Source organism: Strix uralensis, chromosome 1, assembly GCF_047716275.1.
Source record: "Strix uralensis isolate ZFMK-TIS-50842 chromosome 1, bStrUra1, whole genome shotgun sequence".
NCBI lineage: Eukaryota > Metazoa > Chordata > Aves > Strigiformes > Strigidae > Strix > Strix uralensis.
In genome coordinates this window covers 122,443,552-122,456,795 of record NC_133972.1, presented here as the reverse complement: position 1 = coordinate 122,456,795, position 13,244 = coordinate 122,443,552, and the positions used below count along the sequence as shown (strand labels likewise).

Below are 13,244 nucleotides of genomic sequence, written 5' to 3'. Positions count from 1 at the left end.
CTGCAGAAAGAAAGAAAAGCCTTATGGCAAGTTGGAGCAGCCTGTGAAGTGTAGCAGGATAAATACCTCCTTGCAGGCAGCAGTCGAAACAAAAACAGGATCAGCAGCTGCTTTCCCCACCTCACAACTTGTCCAGCCTACTCCAGGTTGAGCTCCAGGCTGCTGCCAGGTTCTTCTGCTTTGGAGGAAAATGCTTAACAGTTTCATCAATGGAGATCACTGGACAGCATCCTTTGGAGACACACAGGGATTTCAGGAACCAGTAGCAGTTATGGAAGGGCCATGACATGACTATTACTTCTCATCATCGATACAGATCTACAGAGCTTTGAAGTACACACTATTTTTAGGTATCTGGATGTATTCCTGATGAAGATTCAGCTTTCAACCACTACAGTTCAGTAATTCTTCTGTTTTGATATCTTTATTTTTTCTCAACATTATTGTTATTTGATCTTACATTTGTTTCCAAGAACTCTGTCTAGGAATATCATAGTAAACATAACAGTATCTTCAGCAAAGAAAGTAATTCATGTATCTCATCCTGGATCATTTTTTTCTGTGTAGTTTAATACAGAGAGCAAACTAAACCAATCATGGATATAGGCTGTGGATGAACCTTAGCTACCAAATTTTATTTCAGAATAATATTGGTAGGAAATTGAGATTATCACAGGAAAAGGATGTGACATTTTACTGGTGCCCATGGGAAATGCTGATCACCTACATGCCTCAGTAATCCAGCGTATGTGTGATAGCTCTTGGGTAATTCTGAGTATTCCCTTTGCAGTCTAATCTTCTTCAGCCAAAAGCAGAATCCAAGTCCATATGTACAATTTCCACAGTAACAACTGCAACAAATCAGATGTTTTAGCATATGCTTAGAAGGAGTCTTCTCAGTCTGGTGGAAAGGAGAAATATCAGAGAGAAAGGTCATATCACCCACCAGTGGACAACAGTTACTTGGCTGGTATGAGGCTAGTGCTCCCTCTGTGATCAGCAGATCTATGCAGATAGCAATTAGTGTGGTCAGAATTTTCTTAATATCTGGGAAGAAATGCTAACTATCAAAGAGAGAAAATTTTCTGTCCTATATGGAGAAATATTTCTTCTCATTGTGTACGCTACTCAGCACTGGGGTGATGAATAGCAGGCTTGCTTAGTAGAAGTCAGATGAGAAGAGTCTTCTATGCTTGCGAGTAGCTTAAGTCTTTTTAATGAACTGTTGACTGACCTCTTTGCTTCAGAAAACAGTAAACAAAGTCGCCTTTCATTTGTTGGCTCTTACATCTGGAGTTGAGAGGTGACAAATGACATCTTGTAACTTGCAAGATGCAAGGTTTGCAACTTGCAGACTTCCATGCAAAGACTGTGAAACACAGCCTTTGAGTTGTTTTACACAAGGAGGACTTCACTGTGTTACGTGAGACTGTCTCCATGATGCAACCTGACATTTTCAAAACTGGAAAGAGTTATACAAAATTACATGCTCCTCTAGAGTCTGAGTTAGTTTCAAGCCGCAGTTAACCTTGGAGCCTTGTACTAACTCCACATATGGAAGCTATGGAGTTACGCTTCCTATCTCTGCAGCAATCCTACCAATAGCTACTACTTGCAAGCAGATGAGATTTTAATTTCTCTCAGTGCTACTCACTATTGCACATTCAGCTAAGACAAGCAGTCTTTGCAGCTGTCATAACTTTCATTCCACAATGAAACTGAGGAGACGTTTGTTAAGCATCAAACTCCAGTGCTTGGGACAACTAACATCTTGGCAAGTCTCCTGCAGCAATATCTGGTGGACAGTCATTAGTATATCAAATTATGCATGCTTGCAATTTGATCTTGACCAACGCAATTTCCTTTCCTTCTTTAGGAATTCTTTCACTGCCTTTATGCCCAAGGGATAGATGGAGAAGATAGCTGTACACAAACTGCTTCAGCTGTGAAGCTAATACTGAAAAGATAATTCTACTTCTGTTTATAGTGATACTCTGCTCTACAAAGCCTATCTTAACATTCTGTGAAATTCAGCATTAAAAAACCCACAGGAAAATGTACTGGCCCTTTTTATAGTTTATGGCCTATATGAGAGACAATGGCTTATCTGTGGCAGAGAGGCAATATGACACGCAGAGAGTTGTCATTTGGTAGGATTTGCATCCTATAATTTAGCACTATTTAAGCATTTAAGAAAGCAGATTTGAATTAGCTGACTGTGGAAATTTATATCTTAACTCTATAAGCAATTTCAAGGGGCAGGAGAGCACACAGACAGGTTTGCCTCTGTCCCAAGTTACAGAGCACTTTAGAGTTCAGATTATACAGGCCAGGGTAATCTTATTAAATCAAAAAAAGGAAACTTCTAAGGAAGCAAGTAGAGCTTTATTTTCAATAAAAACATTCTGGTTTAGATTATTAGTCATACTTGTATGATATCTGTAGAAATATTTTTTTAGGTATTTGGGAAATTTGACATCTTTTGGGAAGTTTAACATCTCTGTTGTTTTCGGCAGGCCTTTGTTAAGTCAAAGTCATTCATCTCAGAGACAAAATTTTTCCTGTGTTCTGTGAATTTCTGTGTGAGATTCATTGAAATGGCAACATTTCTCTTGTTCGTTTCTTCAGGAAAGGCCAAGGCAGTCTGCCAATATAGTAGTTGGACAACATCATCGTTTTAAGGACCTGAGTTCTCACTGACACTAAAACAGTAACAGGCAATGGAGCATTAGAAGAAACTGTACAGCAAAAGCAGGATGAAATTTCTGGATCAGATTTAATAGAGAAGAGGGATAGGAAGGTTTAGTAAGGTAGAGGAAACAAAACCTGATTTCTAATAATCAGTCTTCCAGCTCCAAGATCTGGATCAAATCACTCCTACTTATGCCTGACATCATACCTCCACTCAAAAGTTGACAAAATAAATGCCTGCAATGACAGCATGTGTTACTGAATAAAAGGCAAGAATCTGTGCTTTTCTATACATGTCGCAGAAGGCTACTGTCCTCTAGTTTTTTCTCCCTAGAAAACAAGCTAGGACATCTGATTCCCTGTGCCCTAGTCATTAGTGTCATTTAAGCTACAGCATCAGTTCCTGATACATTAGAAAACGGCAGATTTAAGACTCTCTGGGTAATCTTCTTTTGTCCCTGCCCATGTGCATATGTTTTCTTACAAACCCTTCCATGACACAGTCATATTTTAGACTTTCCCACAGGATGCATGCCTCATTCTGTACAACACAGGATAATCACACCCAGTGGCAGAAATAAATTAGCATAGCAATCTTAATCTGGTATTTCCTAATTTTCCTAATTTCCTCATCCTTCAATGTTCAGCTGCGCTAATCTAAACAATGCTCTTTTAACGTAATTTTTTAATGTTATTTAAATATATGTATGTGCATTTGTGTATCTCTCCATCTATCTGGATCTGTTAATGTATTGGTAAACACAAAAGAAAAAGATAAAAGTTGTTTGTTTTTAATTCTTTCGGAACCGTTTGATCTCTCCTCGCTTGTTTTAGCAGCTGCCTGACTGTTTTTCTTCGTATGTAAACTTCAAAGTCAATCAGAGGTCAAAACTCTGGACAAAGACAGAATAACGAAAACAATGGTGACTGGCGTATGTGATGGGAAGAAGCGGAGGAGCTGGGTTGTAGAATATTGCCTGTTTCTGGACTCGGCGGGGGGGAAATTATCTACCTCTTGGACATAACTTTTCTTGATCTGAGCATTTGATGTAGTTGTCAAGGCCTGTATACTTGCCTGGAAATGTATCTCACAGAGAAATGAAGGGTACAGTCATGTACTGGAGAACTTGACATTCTCTGGCTATTCTTGGTTCAAGCAATCTGGAAATAGCTTAATGGATTACTGTAAAAATGCTGGAGAAAAACAGCCTTTTACTGCTTTCTGTTGAATGCAGAGGGCTTCAGGGGTGGGTATAAGTTTTGATTTCCAACTTGCTATTTGCTATTTCTGGTTGTAGGAAAATCAAAGGAAAGGCAAACCCCAGAGAGGCAGCTTCTGTAGCAGAGTAACGTGGAGCATTTTCTGTAGGCATGTGCAGTCATGGTACGGGATGTGTCTTGAGTTCAAGCTTTGTTTTTTTTCCTTCGGGAGAACATCTGCCTTTCCCTCCTCCATCCGTCTGCGGAATCAGGCCCCTGCTTGTGCAGAGCCCGGCAAAGGGCCACGAGCAAGAGAGAGTCCCCGAGGCAGGGGGTTGTAGCAATGCAACTTGCCTGGCAGCTGGTAAAACAGCCTACAGAAATTGGGAACACCTTAGTGATTCACACATCCTCGCAGCAGCTCCTGCCAGCGGAGCTGCTGGAGAGGCCCCAGCAGAGGCAGAGGTGGATTTCATCCTAGAGAGAGAGAGAGAGAGAGACTTATATATAAGGCCATGGCAAATCCTCAGATTTTGTGTGGAGATTGTGGGAATTTGATTTGGGACTGATATGGGAAAAATGACCTACAAGTATCATCTGTTCTGCAAAAAATAGTCTTTTCCAGTTTAACCAACAAAGAGGATGGAAATGGGACCAGTGTCACCCTGTCTGTGGAGTGCAACTCCCTCAGTCTTCCTTGCTTTCATAAATTGTGGACACCTTCTGCTTTTCTTACAGAAGGTTTCAAAATATGTGATCTGTATCATATGGGCCAGAACCAGGCATCCTGGAAGCCATAAATATAGGAGGACCCTTGTTAGTGTAAATCATGACCAATATTTCTGGGAGTCTGAAAATGCCAAAGCAAACCTGATGACCCTTCTGCAGGGTACTGGTGTCAAAAACATCAATTACAATATAATTTAAATTATTTCAAGTATTTCCCTCAAAGATATTAGCTTGTATCTGCCCAGGTTCTAGTTAAACTAAAATCCAGGCTGTGAACCCTGGGGCTGTGAGCTGTGCTGAGCGACGCTGCTCTTGGAGTCTCAGGGAAGACACTTTCTTGCTCAGGGAAGCAGATGAGCTTTTCTCAGCTGCATGAATAACAGGGAGAGGTGTAGCCTGCCTCTGGGTGGGAAAGAAGCTGTAACTGGGCTTCCTTGTGGCTTGTGGGATGGTAAATGACTATAAGAGTAACAGGAGGAAATGTTACAGGCCTGCCTGGCTGGCATGATAGGAAGAGCACACCTTTCTCCTACTATGGGCTTCCCTGAAAGGACTAAGAAGAGTTTCAGACTTGAAACTGCTCCTAATTCAAGGAATATATTTAACACGTGGCTTACTGTCCCTTGCTAACATGACTAGAAGCAAAATTATTCTCTGCACCTTTTCTTTCAGCAACCATTTCTACACAGTTGAAGGCCATTTAACATCATGCTTTCCCTTAATTAGCTTTCTACCAGTTTTTGTTTTAGCTGAGAGTGTTAATTTTCACATCAGTTTCAATGAGTTTTGCAAGAATTAAAACTTTACTTACTTTCTCTTTAGTGACTATTCATCACAAATCTGCCTAATCTTTACCATTAACACCAAAGTGAAGAAGAAGAAAAAAAAAACCAGCAGGAAGTTGGTGTGAGAAAAGAAAGAAAAAGTGTGAAGTATCTCTGGGAAAAGCCACATAGGAAAGCCATATAAGTGGTGTAAAGAGAAGCTAAAGGGATGCAGGAGAGACCAGCTGGGAAACAAAAATGGAGAGGCTGCTGGAGAAAAGCAGGCTGTGGGAGGAAGGGGAAGCGGGAGCAGAAATAGGAGCTGGGAGATTATGTTTGGTCTTTAAGCAGAGGGTGAGGAGCTTGAAGTAAGGAGTTAAGAGGCAGGAAGGAAGCCAGTGAAGGCAAATAAAGAGTGGAGGGCGATATAGTTTATATAGTGAGAAAAAGATTACTTGAGCGGTAGAGCTGAGCATCGTGTCCTGGTGGTCTGCATAAAGTATAATCAGCTTGAAGCAGCAGTCGTGATTCTTCAGGAGACGACCTAGAAAAGAATATGTGGCTTAGTTTTCATCCTTTTTTAACCCAGGGTCTCTCCATATAAAGGATGAGCATTGTGTTGCCCTGAGCACTAAGTGGAGTGTATTGTGTTTTGTGCATTGTCATTGATTCTAAATGCCTTTTGTGTTTTGGGGCTCTGAAAACAAAGGTCAAGTACTAGCAAATTCTGTTTTCTGTGAGAGATTTAATTAAATCCTAAGGATAAAGGCAGACTACTAGAAACAGCTATTGAGTGTGGAAGATGTGTAAATTTGCATTACCATTTCTCAATATAAGTTTGTACATAGCTTTGTAATTTGTTTTTTGAGCAATGACAGGTGAATAAACATTAAAAAAATCAAGATAAGTCTTACGGATGTTATTTTCTGCATGTAAGGTAATTGTCCAATACAGGCTTGGAAAGAGATGCTAGGAGACAGAGTGAGGAAGCACATGAGGTAGGATGGTACAATTTCTGAATATAGTTTTGGTCCTAGTAATTTAGTGAGTGTAAATTGTAGGGCTTGAAATGGACTGGGATGCCTAAGATATTTTTATCCTTTATGGACAATAGCAGCAAACCAGAGGGTTTCAGCAATTAATATAGTACACTGCTAATCACAACTTCGTCATGAATAATCTGAGTAAATTGCCCGGGTAACTGTCCTGTGGAAGGCTCAGGAGTCACTGAGTGGAAAATATTTTTCACTTGTTCAATATTGAGACATTATTGTATTAGTCTACTATGCTTTCGAGTGTTTGAATTTTGCCATACCAGCCCATTTTTTTGCTTGTTTAAATAACAAGAAATGAAAGAACAGATTAAGAAAAGCCAAGTTATTGAAACTAAATGCAGTTACTTTACTGACAGGTAGAAACCAAGAGATACCACATAGCTTCTCCACTTCAACACACACTGATGCTTCCACTTAGCAGGTGATAAAGAAGGAATTCTTGTTCAGCTGGTGATAAGGCAGCATGGATCTGCCTCTGAAGCAAAGAGGATCATCTTATAAATCTATCCATGTTATTACATGAAGTTGGGAAGATAGAGAGGATGAAGTCATACATCTATGGGAGCAAGAAACCATCCAGTTTACCCATAGTTTTGAAACTATGTATGAATAATGCAGCTCCTTCTCCCAGCGTAGGATTCGATGTACAGGAAAAGTCTCACAGATGGTGGGTCTAAAATCAGACAAATCAGAATATGCCATAAGCGAGGAAAGGCTGGGGTCCCAGAGGTGTGGAGCAGATCATGTTCCAGTGCCCCAAGTCTCTCTGGAGGATTACCCTTCAAGAGCAGAGCTTCAACTCTCTGAAGATGTGAGGAGGAACATATTTCACAGGGGGGCAGCCCCCGTGGCAGCCAGGCCTGCATGTAGGCCTTTGGGGGTCACAATGAACCCATCACATTTTACCTGGAAGCTAATCAACAGGCAGTGCAGACCCGTTAGCCCCTCTCTGTTTCACTAAGATGTTCTCTCTAATAAATAAGCTGTTGTGCTGTGCTAGGGTGGTCTCCCATGCTTCCCACACAGCTCTGCTCTGTGCAGAGACATCTTGCAGACATCCATGCCGGCAGACATGACTCATTTTGGGGAGTCTGAGTATGGGGTTTTGCAATAGTCTGATCAGGACATGAAAAAAGACAGTAACAAAGCGAGTGCTCAGACGTACAAGGCACCCCAGCACGTACCCATAGACGCTAGAGAGGTGACTGCTGTGAAATGATCTGCCTGCTGCTGGGGCTGGGGTGGGGGGATTAAAACCTCCACCCAGATGAGAAGAATGGTGGCTAATAGCTGATCATCTCCCCCACTGCACAAGACAAATCTTTCTTTCCTAATTTTCCCATGGTGTGGCGTTACCTCCAGTACATTGCAGACGGCTCCTGCTCGGACTCGGTCCAGTCTCAACAAGCCCGAATGAAAGACTGAATTGCATGGCTCATGTCAAACGAAAGGGGGGGACTTCAAGTTGGCAAGACACAGAGTGCACACCCTTCTGGTAGGAGATGCTCTGAATGCAGGTTTGCAAAACTGATTTAAAGACGGTTGCAGTTACTGCTGTCTGAGTGATAAGACTGTGATGTTTCAGTGCCTTTTGGGAATGAGTCAAGGAAATAGTAACAGCTAACCAAAAATACTCATGTGGTCATCAAATAGTAGAAATATTGGCCACAAGACATTCTTGCCATATTTACCCGCGGTGCAGATAACATCAGTGACCACTGACTGTTATAATTGCATGATTTTTTATAATTGGATGGATTTCTACTTGCAATTCCTATATTCAAATTACTGAAACTACAAGTACCATCTCCAAACTATTACAGAGTCCGGGCTTGTTTTAGTGAAAAAGGTCTTGTGTTTTGAAGTAGTTTCCAGCACTGCTTTGTGCTGGCCATGCCATCATTTTATACTCCTATGAAGATAGGAGCATCATGCTGCCTGCGCCGTAAAATGCCCACAGCAATTCAGGCCACGTCCACACTGTGCTCGACAGATGTGATGGCGTAATCCATCTGGCTGAGGAACAGCTGCACGAAGCTGCGGCAACATGGGCTTCAGGGCCTGGGCAAGTAACATGATGGTTAGTGGAGGCTCATTTTGCCACTGTGGATACATCAGCTAGCCGGCTAGAAACGGGCAAGTCTGAAGATGCAGAGTTGTACATCCCTTTTCTACATGCCCATTAACAGGCAAAAGGACAAACTTCTGGTCTTACAACCTGGGGCTAGTAGGCAGCTCAGGTTTGGGGTAAGAGGGTGCAACTGCTGCGACTTCAGCCAGCTGGATTACACCATCATGTCTGCCAGCATGCTGTGGACATGGTCTGAGTCGCTGAGGGCATTTTATAGTGCAGGCAGTATTATGTTGCCACCTTCATAGGAGTATAAAATGATGGTATGGCCACCACAAAAGAGTACTGGGAACTACATAAAATTAGGTAAACAAAAGACATTTTCATTAAAACAAACCCAAACTCCATAGTAATTTGGACATAGCACTTGTAGTTTCAATAATTTGTTTAAAAGCACTTACTCTGCTTCTGAATTATTCCATAGTTTCACAAAAGTTTGGTGTACAAAGAGGGGTGATTGCAGAGGTGTAATAATGTAACTCTTTACAAACACTGCTTTTGCATATGCATTTTCACAGCTATGTTTTCATTTTATGAGACTCTTGAGGGACAGCTTTGCTCACCACGCTACCTTTTGTTTCTATGGTAAAGGTGCTAGAACACTGTCAGGAAGCAATTTTGCAAGCATTCATACAGCCACGGGCCATGAATGAGTCAATCACCTTGTACTTTTTTTAATGCAGTGCTTTACAGAGCGGCCTCATCTGTTCTTATGGTGCACTATGATATGCTAGGAGTGTCACTACAAATCTCCTGTAAAGGGCAAACATGAATTTTCAGGAGATGGCAGCACAAGGCTTGGACACAGGATTTTAAATGTAATTCTGACCTTTAAAAATCCTCACTCTGACACAGTCACTCCAGAAAGAAGAGATTACAGATGAAATGTAAGACACACGAAACCGAGCTCATATAAATATTTTAGACTGTTTCTAAGGAATTTTTTTTTCTTTCTACTTGCTTCCTCCTTATTTCCAAGCTCACAATAATGCCTTTCATCCACACACCCATCCACCCCACATACTCAATGCACAGTTACGCTTAGAGGGAAATCCCACAGTTCATTATCAGGTCTAATAATACCCCTAACAGAGCTTGCTGTGGATTTTGCATTGTGCACAGACTGTGCTGGGTTCGCAGGTCCAGATTCTCTGCTGGGCTGAAACCCTGCTCAGTGGGGAAAGAGTTTGTCGTGCCGCTAACCATGCTGGAAGCTCTCTTAACCTGTGCCAGGCACCAGTGCTTGCTCAGAGGCAGTTGAGGATGATCCTGCCATTCTCCAGTCCTAGTGGATGAGCTGTATTTGACTCTGCAGAAGAAGTAGGCTGAACTGGTTCCTTTTTCCCCTCTGCCTAAAAACTCACCATCGAGAGGTATTACTTTGGGTGTACCACACTTCTGAAATGGATCTCAGCAAGAGACCTGTTCCCGACATTTAGTTTGTCCCTTTGTCAGGTTATTTTTGCTCTCATCAAATTAGGAGTCTGTGGGCCCTCAATTTCAGACCAGTTCAAGGCAGTACTGCTGACTTGAAGTAATCAGCATAATAATGTGGTAAAACTGATATAAAATTGCCACCTTCTGAGTATTAAGAGTTGAATTACCCAACAGACCCATACAGCATTTTGCAACAAGAAATAGGAAGTTTAGTGTCTTTTATCTTTTGAGGAGGGGAGAGAAGAAATTAACCCTTTGATTCTAGACCTGCGAAAGAGCTTGCTCATACTTTCAAACATGTAGTTTTCTTTCTCTGATCACACCTATAAAACTTCCGTTTGTGGGTTTTGGGTTGTTATGACCAAATGAAAACGGAATTATAATAAAAATAAAATTTGAATCCTCTCTGTCCTCTAAGACTAGACTCTCAAAGCTTACAGGTGTGCCCTATGAGTAGTAGAGATCTACACACATAACAACAGTGGTAGTTTGGTGTAAAATAACTGTTAGTCGATTGTCTAGTGGCATGAGATTAACAGAAGAATTTGAAAATATACTGAGTGTGAACAAAATCACTAATTCAGCTTCTGTGATTTATAAAACCCACCAAAAATTACTAAGATGGCTCATTTATAATTCCTGCAGTTGCAATGAATTTGTATTCTTTGTTGATGACTAAAGTTTTTTAAATAATTTTTTTTAATATCTGGAAGATAGTCATATGAAACACATGGGTTTTAAAAAACTGCATATTTAGTGCCATTTGAGTGCTTTAAATGTAAGACAGAAGCCATATAGAATCACATGAAGATTCATGATATAAAAGTTGTCTATAACTTGTGTTGCAAAATTTTACACTGTCAAGAACGGCAACTTCTGCCATTCCGCCCAGAGAAGGACCATATAAAGCCTGCTCCGTTTATTCCAGCAAAGTTATGAAATGTGCCATTTAGAAGTTAATTATGTGTTAAAGTCTGAAACTGTTAAATATTTCCCAGGCCCAAGATAAAAACATGGCTTTTTATGGATTTGACATGGTCTTCAGCAGAGCAAAGCATTTACAGGGAGTGTAGATATTTAGAACAACGTACATAAAACCAAAGCCAGGAGAATCAAAGCTAGTTTACTTTTAAACTCAGCCCAGTTTACTTTTAACTTTTGTCTTCAGACGAACAACTATTTGAGTAAGGACTGCAGAACTAATCCAACCACAGAAAATGTGATATGTGTATGTGGAGGAAATAGGAGTAAGGTGGAATGGGAGAAATTTGTTCTGGGAGAGAGTGCTTAGGGTTAAGAACTGGAGAAATAAGAAGAAAAATTCTTACTCTTGTAGGTGATTCATAGCTAACAAATTAATAGCAGAGCAGAATGTCAGATTCATGATAGCTCAATCTGCAAAGAGGTCTGTAATGATGGTAATCACTCTACTTATAACGTAAATAAAAAGACACAAATAATATATTATATATGTTTTATATCCTGACAGATGATACCATCGGGAGATTCATTTTTAGCTCTTGCTTTAATATACTCGTAACTTTCTGAAACCTTAATTTTTTTCAGGCTAATTTTTTCCATGGCTTTTCTTTGACTTAGAGTTGAGTTTGTTTGGGTTTTTGAAGATTTCAGGGAAGAAGTACTTGGGCCATTTTTAAGCTCTGGGATAGTGAAAATAAAAAGCTTTTTCCCAGGGTAAAAGAAGAATTTCTGGCATCTTAACATATTTTGTACCCACCAAGTGGCTTCAGTGGGAAAATAGTATTTGCCACGGAAATTGTCCTTATTGAGGTATGAAGCTTTCAGCATTCCAGTGGAATTTTGTTTTGATTTGATTTTAAATCACTTTGTGAGCTTCTGCCATACATTGGTCACAGGCTTTTTTTCTGCACTTTAAAAGCAAAGGGAGATTGCACTGTATATGCAATCGTGGTTGATACTGGCTTGAGTCATATGGTGACCAGATATTTATCCTGTGGATTGCTATCTACCTCTGGGCTTACAGCTCCCCTCCTTTCCAGATACAGCAAAAGTTACTCTGGGAGTGCCTACACTGCGCTGTTTATACAACCATGCCCTTGTCTGCTGGCAGCAAATGCATCTGTGTTTGCACTGGAGCAGACAATCCCATCCAGTTTACTTCCTCCCTTGCAACAGTTTGTTTTCAGACCTGACCCTCTCCATCAAACGAGTCTATTGCAAAAGTTCCAAAAGGTGATTTTTTTTTTTTGACTATTTCTAGCTCGTTCAAGAAAATGAAACAAAGATCTGTGTGCCCCATTTCTTATTCATCACTCACCACGTGCAGGCAGCAGGAGCAGTTTCTCCCCAGGGTTCCAGTGCTGGATGCAAATAAAAGTACCACAGTGCCTGAAAATGCGCTGTGCTGTAAGAGGAAACAGTAACTGCCCTTTGTCAAGAAGCTGGGATACACTAGAACATGCCATGTCATGTGCCAGGAGCCTCACGTCTTTATTAAAGCTAGTGACAAGCAGGAAATACATACATATATGGGTATGGGTATGGGTATCTGTATGTGTATGTGTATGTATATGCATATGCATATGTATGTATATGTATATATTGCACCGTTTCAGCATTTACAGATGTTTGAAAGATACTACTTTTTTTGAGTACATCCATGACAAATTTTCTTTTTGTCTGATTATATCCAAATTTGTCTTCTCTTGCTAGTAATTATTTATTGCCTAGGTCATTGTTATTCTATTCTATTCTATTCTATTCTATTCTATTCTATTCTATTCTATTCTATTCTATTCTATTCTATTCTATTCTATTCTATTCTATTCTATTCTATTTTTATACTATTCTAGTTCCTACATTTTGCCTCATCCTGGAAGAACCAACATGCCTTTTCTCAGTGTAATAAATGATATGACTAATACATCACATTTCTTTCCTTTCTCTCTCCTCTTGGTAGAGCATTTTAATGTGTTCACTACTTGGAGCACCTTGCACCTCAAGCTTACAGTCTGTAATTCCTTGGGGAGTTTTTTCAGTGTGTATCTGAGCCCCCAGGGGAGGTGAGGGGGCTGCACTGCAGTCAACAGTGTGACTGTGGCTTTAAATCAGCTACCTACAGCCAGCAGCATTCACCACCTAATGCAGCAGAGTTTTTTTAGATTTTGCAAGTACACAGAGGTCAATGTTGGTCTGACTTTATCATTACCTCAAGTCAGTTCAGGTATGTCTGCATGAGCAGCCATCATCCCATGC

The 13,244-nt window shown here is 40.6% G+C and overlaps 1 long non-coding RNA gene across 1 annotated transcript; it reads right to left on the bottom strand.

The window, feature by feature from the left end:
* Nucleotides 1-2,367: 2,367 nt before the first annotated feature.
* On the bottom strand, nucleotides 2,368-5,958 carry LOC141954138 (uncharacterized). Its single transcript, XR_012632104.1, has 2 exons — nucleotides 5,840-5,958; nucleotides 2,368-4,368 (listed from the first exon to the last, which is right to left on the bottom strand). It is a non-coding gene; the product is annotated as an uncharacterized LOC141954138 (long non-coding RNA).
* Between the last annotated feature and the right edge of the window lie 7,286 nt (nucleotides 5,959-13,244).